General features: G+C 46.9%; 1 protein-coding gene across 5 annotated transcripts in view; it reads left to right on the top strand.

The window, feature by feature from the left end:
- ABCC4 (ATP binding cassette subfamily C member 4 (PEL blood group)) overlaps positions 1-13,504 on the top strand; it is a 215,403-nt gene that overhangs the window by 361 nt on the left and 201,538 nt on the right. The window contains exon 1 of one of the 5 annotated variants that reach the window (XM_024755280.1): positions 2,102-2,241. The exons of the other annotated variants lie outside the window; for them this stretch is intronic. The gene's annotated coding sequence lies outside the window, so the exon portion shown is untranslated. Of the gene's footprint in view, positions 1-2,101; positions 2,242-13,504 lie in introns of those variants that run through there. 5 annotated transcript variants of the gene reach the window in all.

Raw genomic sequence — 13,504 nt, 5'->3', positions numbered from 1 at the left:
CCCCGCCACTAGCCGCCTGGTACCCGCCTGCGCGCGGCGGCGGAGGACAGGGCCGGCGATTGGGACCTGGCGGCGGCGGCACCTGGTGTCCCTGCCTTTCTGCTCGCCGCCGCGCCGGCTTCCAGTTCCCGGGAGCGGCGGGAGCAGGAGGCGGGGAGGCTGAGACCCTAGGCTACCCGCTGGGAACTGGCCGCCAGCGGGAGGAGGGACTGCACCCTCCCCAGCCCCCGACTCCACCTCTGAACTGCGCCCTTGTTTCTTTTTTTCATAAGCAAGCAGCTTATGAACAGCTTCCTTTATGTGACTAGTGCCCTGGACCAGTCGCCGTCTTCCAATAATGTCCCCACCTTTCACCATATTCCTTATGTCTTATATGACAGCAGCGTTCCAACTCCTCCGGGCTCCCTCTGTGTCTGTGACCCTGTCTCCCTCCCTCCCTCTCTCCGTGTGCGTCTCTCAGTGTCCTGGTACGTAGTTAAGGCAAATTTCTAGTGGATTAAAAAACACTCTTAATTTGTATTTAATGAACGGGGACACTATTGGAGAACACGTTTTGCTTTTGCCTGGGACTCACAGCCACGACTGGAGTGTGTATTTGACCAGCCCTTTCCCTATTGGGAATCTTTCCACTTTCACCTTTGAGGACCACTCTGGGGGTGGGGTCTTACCCAGGTCTCTAGCCTTCAGAGAAGTGTTCTGTGGTCTTGGTGCAGGTGGTCTGCCCAGGAGTCCCATGGTCTTGAAACCACTGAAGAGTCCTTGAGTTGAGAGGAAACACCAATGAAAAATGCTTCAGAGAGAAGCTCTTAACTGAAGTTTTCCATCTAGTAGCTGGCACTACTAACGTCAACCTTTGGGCTTTAGTCACACTTGCTTGATTGTTAGATCTTTTGTTTCAGGACCCTAACCCATTCATCTTTCCCATATATTCTATTTCCTGTTTTTAATGGGACATCCTAGGGGATGCCCCGGGGATGGGAGCTCCTATGTTTGTTTTGATGTCGGTGTTTTCAGTTTGTGTAGCTACGTCTCTTGGCCATTTGGTGGCCTTTCAGGATCAAGAGGGTCCTAGAAGAAGAAACATGGGTGTGGTTACAGTAACTTCAGGCAGGGCAAGGAACTCTCCAAAGCCCATTCTGTTGGTGGACTTTGAAAATGTATGCGAATGGAAATGGGAAGGTGAGGACTTCCCATTGATTTTGGTAGGCACCCATTTCCAGTTTTCCTGCTGGAGGGCAAGGACCTATTATCTCTCTTATTTTACAGCTGAAGGCACCAAAGCAGAGAGTTTGAATAAGTTGTCTACCATCACACAGCTAGTAAGTGGTGGAGAGGGGCCGTTAACCAGGCAGTCTGGCTTCTGAGCCTGTGTTCCCTGTGTATGTAACTGCAGTTCTGAGCTGCTTCTGTTTGTATACTCGTTGGTAAACACACAGAGAAGGCGATTGCAAACACATCTTTGTTCTCGTCGGCAGGAGTTTCTCAAGGGAAGTTCTTAGCAGCTGTTGGAGGTCATGGTATGTGATACATCTCTATAACCAAGCTAAAGGGTGGCTGTTCTCAAAGTATGGTTCTTAGCATCCTCATCACCTGGGCATTTGTTAGAAATGCAAATTCCCCTGCACTCATTCTAGGCCAGTTCTGTAAAACTAGAAACTCTTGGGATGGGGTTTAAAACAAGCACACCAGGTGATTCTTTTTTTTTAAACATCTTTATTGGAGTATAATTGCTTTACAATGGTGTGTTAGTTTCTGCTTTATAACAAAGTGAATCAGTTATACATATACATATGTTCCCATATCTCTTCCCTCTTGCGTAAGCACTCCAGGTGATTCTGATGGAACGTTGGTGCTGGCTACAGCTTTAAGTCACTTCTCCCGCTGGCACTGTTACTTAAGTATTAACTTTTAAAAAGGGGTCCAGGACTTCCCTGGCGGTCCAGTGGTTAAGACCCCACTTTTCCACTGCAAGGGGCACGGGTATGATCCCTGGTCCAGGAACTAAGATCCCGTATGCCACGCGGCCAAAATAAGAAAGAAGGGGGGCGGGGTCCAGACTTTGCGAAGTTAGTTGTTGACCATGATTGCCATCCTGTATTCAAAGTCTGAGGTACCTTAGTGATTTCCTTGTGTCCCCAACTTGGCTGTCACGGGAAAGCTGAAATGAGCCCAGCCAGGAAGTTCCGCCCAGAGAGAAGGCCCACCTTGTAGAGGAAAGTCAAGTTTTCATCTTCTCATTGGGTATGTGCTTCTTAAATTTCATCTGGGGTTTAGTGTTTCCACAGCACGGGCTACGCACATAGGATCTAAGGAGTCATACACTATGGCTATTGATAATTTTTGTGGATTTTAGGAAAGAATATATATTTTTCTATTTCTGTAAGAAATTTAAAACTATAGAGCAAGACGAAAAGAATAGGGGTGTGTTTCTGTTAGCCAAGCACACTTGCTGATATTTGGTCGTTTCTTAGTCTTTCCCCTAGAAATCTTTATGCACACCTCGTGCCCACATTTGTCTTTTCTATAAAAGGAAATCGTTTTGAATCCTGAACCCGTCTTAATTTTCTATGGTTAACATTTACTTACGGCATTAAATAAGCATGGTATTAAAACATGGTATTTAATCGCAGTTTAAGCAGTCTTTCCCTTTTGTCCAGCACAGTTATATTGCTAATTATGATGTGATGTGTATCCACGACCTTGTATTTTGGTGCATCTTTCCTTTTTCTATATTCTCAGAAGTGAAATAACCAGTGAAAGGCTACATTGTTTTCCATCAGGTTTGGGCCAATTTGCCCTCTTAATAGCTGTTTGTGAGCTCATTTCATTGTCAGCTTTGAGTACATGAATTACATTTTTCTAGGTCTAAAGTTAAAAATAATATCAAACTCGTTTTTTGTTTGTTTTGTTTTTTTTTGGCTGCGCCACGAGGCATGGGGGATTTTAGTTCCCGGACCAGCGATGGAACCCGGGCCCCCTGCATTGGAAGCGTGGAGTGTTAACCACTGGACCGCCAGGGAAGTCCCCCAATATCAAACCGTTTTAATTTGAATTTATTTGATTTGCAGAAATGGAACCTTTTTTTGGTGTCTATTGACCATTTATTTGTATTTTTTTGAATTGTGTATTAATAGATTTTTTTCCTATGAGGTATTTATATTTTTGAAATAACTTGTAATAGTGCTTATAATTTTCCAGATTTTCATTTCTCTTAATTTAGCTTAGAGGTTTTAAATTATATATCGTTAAGTATATCAAGCTTTTCTTTTTGGTTTCTCCTGTTGCTTTTGTAATACCTTTTCTAAATCCCAGCATCATCTAAATCTCTGTAAGCATTTTACGTTACTTCTTGTTTCATTTCTAACAATAAAGCCAGCTAGAATTTCTCTTAGTGTTAGATATAAGATAGGCCCCATTTTTTCTGAAACAGCCCATCTTCCTATCATGGTTTATTGAATAATTCTTGCTCATCCCCATTATTGGAAATAAGTGGCATAAATTATGAACCGTGTCCAGTCTGCTGAGACTCTTCCTGGTCATGTTCCCGCTGTCCTGCACAGCAGGCCTCTGGGGTGTGCTCTGTACTTCTCTCCCACCCTCGTCCCAGGGGCCAGCAGTTTGGGGGTTAGTGTGGGAACTGTCTCCAGAGATGAGGGTTGAGTAGGGTCTTTGGCCAGATGCACTTGGCCCATCAGGGAGTGGTTAAATTGTAGCTCCCCCGACGCTGACCACGTCTCAGCTGGTGAACTGTCACCTTGCAAAGGGAGTGCTGTGGTGGAAACTGCCCCTGGTGTCCAGACAGACTCTGGAGACTTGTCAGAGAAGCTGATGGCATGATGGGGGATGTGAACTGGCTGGCTGAGTGCTGAGATGTTTAGGGAGGTTGGTCCTGTCAGGCCCTCAGTAAATACTGATCATGAATGCACAGAAATGTATAATTCCAAACTAGGGTTCTTTGCACCATTTTCTCCAAATGCTGTAGATGCAGGCTGGGTGAGCTTCCCAGGCCTCTTTCTCCGACTTTGGTTTGTTCCCCTTTCTTAGGTGTCTAGTTTGATTAGTTCTGGCAATTTTATACAATAACTGCAGTACCGTGGAAGATGAAGAACACCCTAAAGGTGTATTAAAATTTACTGCCAAGTCCTTCCAGTGGAATGCACAGTGTACCAAATTTAAGTCTCCTTCCTATAGTATGTTCTTGATTTTGGGGGTCTCTATAGTCATCTGCTCTGCCTGAGAGGTATCAACTAGTGTCCGTGCAGATGTGTCACGTGAATAATTTGCCTTTCTGAGTCTTCCAGGGGTCCCCCAATGTGTTGACTCCCTTCCCTTTGTTGATCTGAAACAGACTGTCAGATATTTCTCCAACAAATATGGGTTTATTTGGGATTAGCAGAGAGTTGCAATTCAGGGTCTGCAGCCGTGGCGAGCCATGTGTACGTCTCCAAAGGGCAGGGGAAGGAGAACTCTTAGAGAGGGGAAAAGAGAGTTGCGAGGGCTGTTGTCGTAAGCAGAGTCCATGGCTTTTCTTTCTCCTTTTTTAAGAATAAATTTATTTCTTTTGGCTGCGTTGGGTCTTTGTTGCTGTGCGCGGGCTTTCTCTAGTTGCGGCGAGCGGGGGCTACTCTTCATTGCAGCGTGCAGGCTTCTCATTACGGTGGCTTCCCTTGTTGCGGAGCACGGGCTCTCGGCGCGTGGGCTTCAGTGGTTGCAGCACGTGAGCTCAGTTGTGGCTCGTGGGCTCTAGAGCACAGGTTCAGTAGTTGTGGCACACGGGCTTAGTTGCTCCGCGGCATGTGGGATCTTCCTGGACCAGGGCTCGAACCTGTGTGCCCTGTGTTGGCAGGCGGATTCTTAACCACTGTGCCACCAGGAAGCCCCATGGCTTTTCATTGGCTGAGTCCTTGGCAGGAAAGAAGAGGAGTCTGTCTGCTTGCCTTTGGGCTCTGATATTTTTGCAGGTGTGAGAGCTCCCCCTCCTGGTGTCCCAACTATTTAATTGAGGTTTCTGTTTGTTAATTTTTTTACCCTTCCCTGTCTGTCTCGCAGGCTATGTCTGCTATGTGGGGTGTGGAACACCTTCATCCTAAATCTTGCCTGTAACTTTTTGATGGATCCAGGGAACCCTGTCCCTCTTACCATGAGGCTGTTTCCATGTTTCCTCTTTCTGTGAGATAAGCCCTTGTAAGAGTTTTCTGTGTTTCTGTGTCCACCATGGATAAAATGAAGGTGAATACCTGTAATGCAGTGGGAAGGTCTGGACTTAGGTTTGGATGGACTCAGGTCTTATCTTCGGCCCTGCAGTTCTATGTAGCTACATGCAAGTGAATCTCAGCCTCCCCTGGCTTAAAATTGGGAGGCTGGAGATGATCCTAATGCAACTGACCCAGTCCAGAGTTATGGCCTCGGCTTGTTGGGGCCAGGGGATGCCTGAAGACAGGAAGGTAACTTTTAGGTCCGTTCAAAGATTATTCCTTTTAAGATCTCTTTATGTTAGGTAAATACCCAGGGATAACTGAAAATGGCAGGGGGTAAACTGAATACTTCCTTCAGATGTTAACTCATGTTTTCCCATTTTCAGCAGTATTTTCTGATGTGCTGTTAAAAATGCAGATGCAGGGCTGTTTCCCTCCCTGCCTCAAGGTATTCAGATTCTGGTAGGTGTGGAAGGGACCTGCGTTTTAAGTTTATTCACAGCACTTACATGCAATTAGTCCTCAGAGATGGAACCATTTAGATAACAATACACATAACCACTAACACCTATTGAATGCTTCCTCTGGGCTCAGAATCTTACTCATTGTTTTTACTTTGTTCAAAATTTTATTTATTTATTTTTGGCTGCTTTGGGTATTGTCGCTGCCCGCTGGCTTTCTCTAGTTGCGGCGAGCGGGGGCTGCTCTTCCTTTGCGTGGGCTTCTCATTGTGGTGGCTTCTCTTATTGCAGAGCCCGGGCTCTAGGCACATGAGCTTCAGTAGCTGTGGCGCAGGCTCATTCGTTGTGGCGCACGGGCTTAGTTGCACCGTGGCACGTGGCATCTTCCCGGACCAGGGATCGAACCTGCGTCTCCTGCGTTGGCAGGTGGATTCTTAACCACTGCGCCACCAGGGCAGTCCCTGTTTTTAATGTCTCATTTAACCCTCAGACATTCCTTTGAGTCAGTGAGGCAGGCATCCTATGAATGAGGAAATCCAGGTCCAGAGAGGAGCCTCATAGCTGGGAGGTCTGAAGGTCCCAGCTGGGACTCCTCAGCACACCCAGGAGGCTGGCAGTACTCACTGTCCTGTCTGCCTGGCTTTAGCTCCCACAGGTTGGGTGAATAATAAATGAATATGCTGACAGTTAAAACTCATGTTAGTGACTGTATATGCTCTTTACATAGGCATGCATCTGGAGCATGTTTTCCTACGTTCTGTTTGTTATGCTGCTGCCCGAATTGCTGAGTGGGTTGTTGGCATCCTTATTCCTCCAGTTTTGAAGGCATCAACCTGTCAGTTCCCCTCGACTTCTTCAGCCTCACCTGCTGACATCACATCCTGTTGATTCAACTTTAGACATGCCTTTGGAGTCATTCATTCATTCAGCAACTGTTTCCTAAGTGTGGATGTGTGGAATTCACAGGAAAGGGGACCACAAAGATGCCACCCTCCTGGAACTTGTGTCCCTCCCAGCCCCTGTTCCGTCCTCACCTAACAGTCTTGGCTTCACGTCTTCCCAACGGGTCTTCCTTTTACCATCCTTTCCCCTAAAACAAATCCATGCCGTCCCCCTGCTTAGAAATCTCTCCTTCCTCCTGCTCTCAAGAGTAATTCTTTAGCATGGCCTTCAAGGATCCTTCAGAATCTCCTTTCTGAGCCTCATCTTTCATCATTTCTTACACAGCTGGACTTGTGTGATGAGTTGAGGCCGATCTTATAGCTATCCTGCCTTTGCAGGGCCATCAGAGCCAGGCCTGGGGTCCTGCCTGGTGAAAGGCAGCTGCCGCTGAGTGAGCCATTGTGTTACCGGGGCTGTGGGAATAGATGCGGGATAGCAGGCCGATGCCCATGTTGTTTTCCCAGCACCATTGCCAGAGGCTCATTTATACAACACTGAGTCCTCATCCAGGTCGGGTACAGTGGAGCAGTGCCCTATCTGAAGCCAGATTGCCTGGGTACAGATCTGACCTCTGCAACTTACCTGACCATCATACACACCTCACAGGGTTGTGGAGAGCATTAAATGAACCAAACACTGGTGAAACATTTAGTGTCTGGCAGATAGCAAGCAGTAAATAAATATTAAAAGATAGCCATGCCACCTTCTTGTTAGCAGTTGTAAGCTAACGTTTTCGTTTGTAAATGGACACGGTCTATTTCCCAGATGGGTGTGTGCTGCAGGAGGGTATGAAGAAGGTGTGTACTGATTGATGCAGGGTTTTGAGGAGCGGTTGGACAGAGAAGAAGGGGACTCATCCCAGTCAGGAGACGGGCACACGCAGGACACAGAATTCTGCAGAAGGTAGTATGTCCTGAGAATAGAAAGAAGTGTGTGGATGCCCCTCTCTCCCGTCTGGTGGTGTTTGCGGTTCTTCAAGGTCACACCCCTCCCCTATTTCATCCCTGCTGGCTTGCAGACTTCTCTGATCCTTTCCCCTCGTCCTGTACTCCTGACGGATGTCAGTAGCCCGTCTGTGGTTTCTGACGTCGCTCCTCATTCCATTTCCTTGGTTTCATGGCCACTTCTGTGCTGATCTCTTCATGTGGCTAGTCCCCACCTGGTCTTTTCCCGAAACCAGCTCCTGTCTGCCCTCCTTCCAGTGTTATGAGATCAGAGGGTTGGAAGGGAGAGAGCTTCTAGTCCATGCTGGATACAGGAACCTCTTCCAGACATTGTGCAATGGAGAAATGTACTGCTCTTATGTCTTCATATTAAAATGACAGAGTGTGGTCTGTTGAGCCAGTTTTCTTTCTGACCAATTGATACCCATCTGTGTCTCCTTTTATGTTTTTGGTCAACACAGGAATTTGACTCCCCATCTTCATATGGGGGCCTTCTGGTATTCAGAGATGGGCTTTACGGACCCATTAAATCTTTAAAGAGAACTGTCTCCAGGTTCCATGCTGCCTTTTTCAAAAAAATTAATTCATTTATTTTTGGCTGCAATGGGTCTACGTTGCTGCGCGCAGGCTTTCTCTAGTTGTGGCGAGTGGGGTCTACTCTTCCGTTGCGCTGCGCGGGCTTCTCATCGTGGTGGCTTCTCTTGTTGCGGAGCACGGGCTCTAGGCGCGTGGGCTTCAGTAGTTGTGGCACACGGGCTTCAGTAGTTGTGGCTCGTGGGCTCCAGAGCGTAGGCTCAGTAGTTTTGGCGCATGGACTTAGTTGATCCGCGGCATGTGGGATCTTCCCGGACCGGGGCACGAACCCGTGTCCCCTGCATCGGCAGGCGGACTCTCAACCACTGCGCCACCAGGGAAGCCCTCTATGCTGCCTTTTTAAGTGGCAAGGTTTTCAGGCCCTCTACCATCTGGTTGAACTGAATGCTCTTTAGTAAGGTTTCTTTTAAAAATTTATTTATTTATCTATCTTTGGCTGCACTGGGTCTTCGTTGCTGCGCGTGGGCTTTCTCTGGTTGCGGCGAGCGGGGGCTGCTCTTTGTTGTGGCGCGCAGGCTTCTCATTGTGGTGGCGTCTCTTGTTGTGGAGCATGGGCTCTAGGTGTGCGGGCTTCACTAGTTGTGGCACGTGGGCTCAGTAGTTGTGACTCATGGGCTCCAGAGCGCAGGCTCAGTAGTTGTGGAACACGGGCTTAGTTGCTCCACCGCATGTGGGATCTTCCCAGACCAGGGCTCGAACCCGTGCCCCCTGCATTGGCAGACGGATTCTTAACCACTGCGCCACCAGGGAAGCCCCTGAATGCTCTTTAGTATCAACATCTTTATTCTCATGTGCCATCTGGAACTGGACAGGTTTGATCTGATCAGAGGTAGTGTTTTAACTAATTACTTAGACAATTTAACAAATAATTTGCGTGCTTGATGTGTTCCAGGTTATGTTCTAGACCACGTGTTGGCAAACTATGACCCACAGGTCAAATCCAGCCTACTGTCTGCTTTTGTAAATGAAGTTTTATTGAAACACAGCTATGCTCATTCATGAGCATGAATGTTGCAACAGATGCGAAGTTGCAACAGAGACTGTGACCTGCAAAGCCTAAAATGTTTATGATCTAGCTCTTTACAGAAAATGTTTGCTGCCCTGTTCTAGATGTTTGGGATATAGTAGTGAGCAAAAGAGGTAACAGTCCCTGCCTTCTTGTAACTTAAGCTCGAGAAAAGGTGAATAAGTAACCTATAGTATGTTAGATGGTTATGAGTGCTGAGAAGAGAGAATAATAAGACGGGGAAAGGAATCAGGAGTATGTGGGGGAGGGAGGTGACAGTTTTAGGGGGGCCAGCGGGAGCTTCACAGAGAAGACAACACTCCAGAGAGATGACCTGGAGGAGGTGATGGAGTGAGCTGTGCACATTCAGGGGGAAGGACAAGTGTAAGACAAGAGATGATGGGGACTCTGTTGGCCATTGGAGGACTTGGGCTTCACTCTGCGTGGATGGAGTCTACTGAAAAGTTTTGAGAAGAGGTGTGACATGATTTGCTCAGGATTTAGTAAGATCACTTCTGGCAGCTGTACTGGAAGTCGACTAAAGAAAGTTATGGGCAGAAATGGGGACACTGGCAGGAGATTTCCCAGTAGTTCAGGCCAGAGATGATAGTGGCTTTGACCAGGATGGAAGGAGTGGCAGTGGTGAGTAGCTGGGTTCAGGGAAGAGCTTATTTAAAGGTGGAGCTGTGGGAGAGGGGGTTGGCTTTGATGGTGGAACTTGAGAGGAAGTGACTTCAAAGGTTATCTCTGGATTTGGCCTGAGCACCTGCAAGGATGGAGTCACCATTAAATGAAATGCTGAAGCCTGCAAGGGGAATGGGTTGGAGAAGACCAGGAGTTTGGTCTTGACCGAGTTAAGTTTGAGATGCCTGGTACACCTGGGGGAAGTTGAGCAGGTCATGAGTCAAGGGCTCAGAGAAGTCTGAGCTGGAGATAAGATTTGGGCGTCATCAGCAACGCATGCAGTTGAGATGTATTGGACCCGTGGTCAACTGACTTCACAGTGCATCCCCATACAAACTTCTATTTTCTCTGGTTTTAAGATCATTTATTTTGTTGATATCAGAGTTCAACGTCTCATTGTTGCCTGTAGAAAATGCTTTGAAAACTTTTGTTGTCTTTACTTGAGAAAGGACGGGTCCTGGGACTGTCCTCCAGGTTATGGCCAATCTGCTAATGAACACCGTGGGCAGTGGGTGAACTTGACACAGGTATCAGGAGAGGTCGGGGGTTCAGAGGTCTCTTATCTACTGGGTAGTTGTTCTGAAACCCTACAAAGAGAAGACTTGAGGCTAGTTTGACATGATTTCCTCTTAATGATTGCAGGCTGGCTCTTGGTGCTGCCTTTCCTAAATATACTTGGAAATTACCTTCTTCAAACAATTGTTGGCGTGTATTATCTGTTAAACTTGCCAGCTCTTAATTTCATCTTAAGTTCCTGCTGTTGAGTGTACAGCGGTTTCTCAGCCCTCAGTATGATTGAATCACCTGGGCAGCCCTAAAATTTGAATGCCTGGTCCCTCCCGTTAGGCCAATTTGATTCATCATCTCAGGGCATGGAACCCAGGTATCAATATTTTTAAAAGGTTCCCTACAAGTTTCTGATGGACAGTGAAGACCAAGAACCCCTGATTAAAAACAGTTTCCAAAGGTCAGACATTCTTCTGTGCAAATTTTCGTTTCTGTGGCTGGGGGTTCTGGTCTGCCCTCACCTGCACCCCCTTTTCTAAGTTCCTCTCAAAGCGGGAGAACAACTGGCTTGTTCATCCCCGTGGGGACTCAGCAGGGTGTTGTGGAGGAAGAGAGCTTCCTCTGTGTGGGGATCTTAAATATACTTGGTCCTTGGGTCCTTGTGGTAAATGCTTGTTGAACCTGGTTTTGTCCTCATCTTACCAAAGCAGGACACTGAGGAGCTCAGAGTTGAGTCAGGATGACAAATTCCAGAGAGTGAGCCATGGCATCTGTGTCGCTGTGTTGATTTCCTCACCCTGGGCAGACAGGAATGCCTGGATTGATTGAGCCTACAAGGGTAATTGAGTGGAAATCTCACACTTGTCAGCAAAAAGCTCGTGAGCGTAAAATTGCTACCCAATAAATTGCTTTTATTTGCAGACCCTTATTGGTGTGTTTTGTTGGTCAGGATGTGACTGAGATTAGATGATAAACCCAGTTGGCTACTTCTTTTAACGTCTATCGAAGGGATTCTTCAACTAGGCAGTGTGCACTCTTTTCTCTCTCTGTAAATATAGAAAGGTGTCTGTCCTGTGTTTTTTGGCTGCATTGGGTCTTCATTGCTGCGCGCAGGCTTTCTCTAGCTGCCGCGAGTGGGGGCTGCTCTTTGTTGTGGTGCCCGGGCTTCTCACTGTTGTGGGGTCTCTTGTTGCGGAGCACGGGCTCTCGGCGCGTGGGCTTCAGTAGTTGTGGCACATGGGTTCAGTAGTTGTGGCACGTGAGTTCAGTAGTTGTGGCACATGGGCTCAGTAGTTGTGGCTTGCGGGCTCTAGAGCACAGGCTCAGTAGTTGTGGCGCATGGGCTTAGTTGCTCCACGGCATGTGGGATCTTCCCTGGGCCCGGGTTCGAACCCGTGTCCCCTGCATTGGCAGGCAGATTCTTAACCACTGCATCACCAGAGAAGTCCTATCATGTCTTTTTATTGCTTTAAATGATCAAGTGTTATTTAAGTCTTTATTCATTTGTGACTTAAAAAAGAAAAAAACGATATTGTTAGCTCTTCAAGGGCAGAAACTAGTGTCTTTGGCATCTCTCAGTGCCTAGCTGAGCATCTTGCCCTTAATAGGTTTATTCAGTGATTGTAAATTACTTTAGTCTTAATCTGAGTTTTTCTAACTTGGAGTTGCTGACACCTCCGTCTTAGATGGGAGCAAGCTGAGTATAAGGAGAGGGCATCAGACTGGAGCCAGGGGTCCTAGTCTGGGATCTTACTAGCTGTGTGACCTTAGCAAAACACTTAACCACTCTGGGCTTTGGTACCCTCTTCTAGAAGCTGGCAGAATTAAACCTACTCACAATGTGTTCTAAAAGTTAGATTTTAGATTTAGTACAATGAACGAATATAGTTCCATATACTTATTTTTCTCCCCCACTTCCAATCATGCAGGGCAAGGCAGCAGGGAAGTAATGTGGGAAGTAGTACAGTGTATAATATCCATCTCTGATGAATGGAGAAGTGACCCGTTAGTAACTGTCCCACAGCAATTAAGATATATGAAGAAAAGCAACAAAGGGGAATGTAATTTACACTCAGAACTGGGCTGCTGTCTGTGGAGGCACTCTGAAAATTATTGGGTGGTGTTGCCAGAAGTCTTCTGCAAGCAGTTTCTCAGCAGAGCAATGTGGCCAGGACTGCCCAAGTCAACTTGCGGCAGCTTCCCTCTTTCATTAACAGCGCCAGTGCCTCGATCTTGGACTTCGAGCTGGCAAAGCTGTGAGAGAATACATTTCTCTTGTCTAAGTCACCCTGTGTGTGGTACTTTGTTAGCCTGAGCACGTGAGCAACTCCCGTTTCCCATGGAGGGCTTGGCTGGAGTTAGTGCCACTGGTCATTGATCAGAGCTGCTTTGTATTGTGGTGGTTTGTCCCGTTAGACTGGACTCACCAAGGATTCTGACCCCACAAGCCTTACCCTCTACTCCATCTGCTTATTATAGACCTGCCCTCACATATTTTTTTGAGTTGAATTCAGGTATAATTCCTAAGCCTTCAAACATACATGTAGCCAATCTTCATAAACCCTTCGAGTGCTGTACTTGGGAGGGGAGAGTGCATTCTGCCCCTGGACAGGCAGGCTGGGCATTGCAAGTATAATTTATTGCTCTAGAAATTAGATTACTCATTGTTGCTGTTAGTTCCCCCAGCACGAGGTGGGGACATCTTTGGCATAAGGCTATCCAGTGTAAGCTCTTCTGTTCTTTTGGGCTATGAGGTAACTCAGACTCATGCTCTAAACTTTCTCTTTTTCATCTACATGAAAGTTTCCCAAATAATTTTGCTTTGGGGAAAACCCCATACAAGACCGTAGTGTATCTGATGTTAATAGTCGAAAAAAGATGGCTCTGTTGTTCTCAGGCAAACTCAAAATCCTTTCTTCTCCCCCCTTAGTATATGATGTAGTCCTAGTTTTTCCTTCAACAAATATTTTAAAGAGTAGTCCCTTTGAGCAAGCCAAATTAGGATTCCTCTTCTCCGTCCCTCCTCCCTCCTCCCTCCCTTCCTCTCTTGAGTGGATTTTGGTCATCTCTGCTAGGAGCCACTCAGAAAGTAAATTGAAGTCTTTTGAAGGGAAATTCCAGCCCCTTCATGGGGAGGGATTCCTATAAGGGGGAGACACATTTTCTAAGAAC

The sequence above is a fragment of the Neophocaena asiaeorientalis genome, unplaced genomic scaffold (assembly GCF_003031525.2).
Source record: "Neophocaena asiaeorientalis asiaeorientalis breed wild unplaced genomic scaffold, Neophocaena_asiaeorientalis_V1.1 scaffold141, whole genome shotgun sequence".
NCBI lineage: Eukaryota > Metazoa > Chordata > Mammalia > Artiodactyla > Phocoenidae > Neophocaena > Neophocaena asiaeorientalis.
The sequence above is the reverse complement of the archived record's forward strand: the minus strand, read 5'-3'. Positions and strand labels throughout refer to the sequence as shown.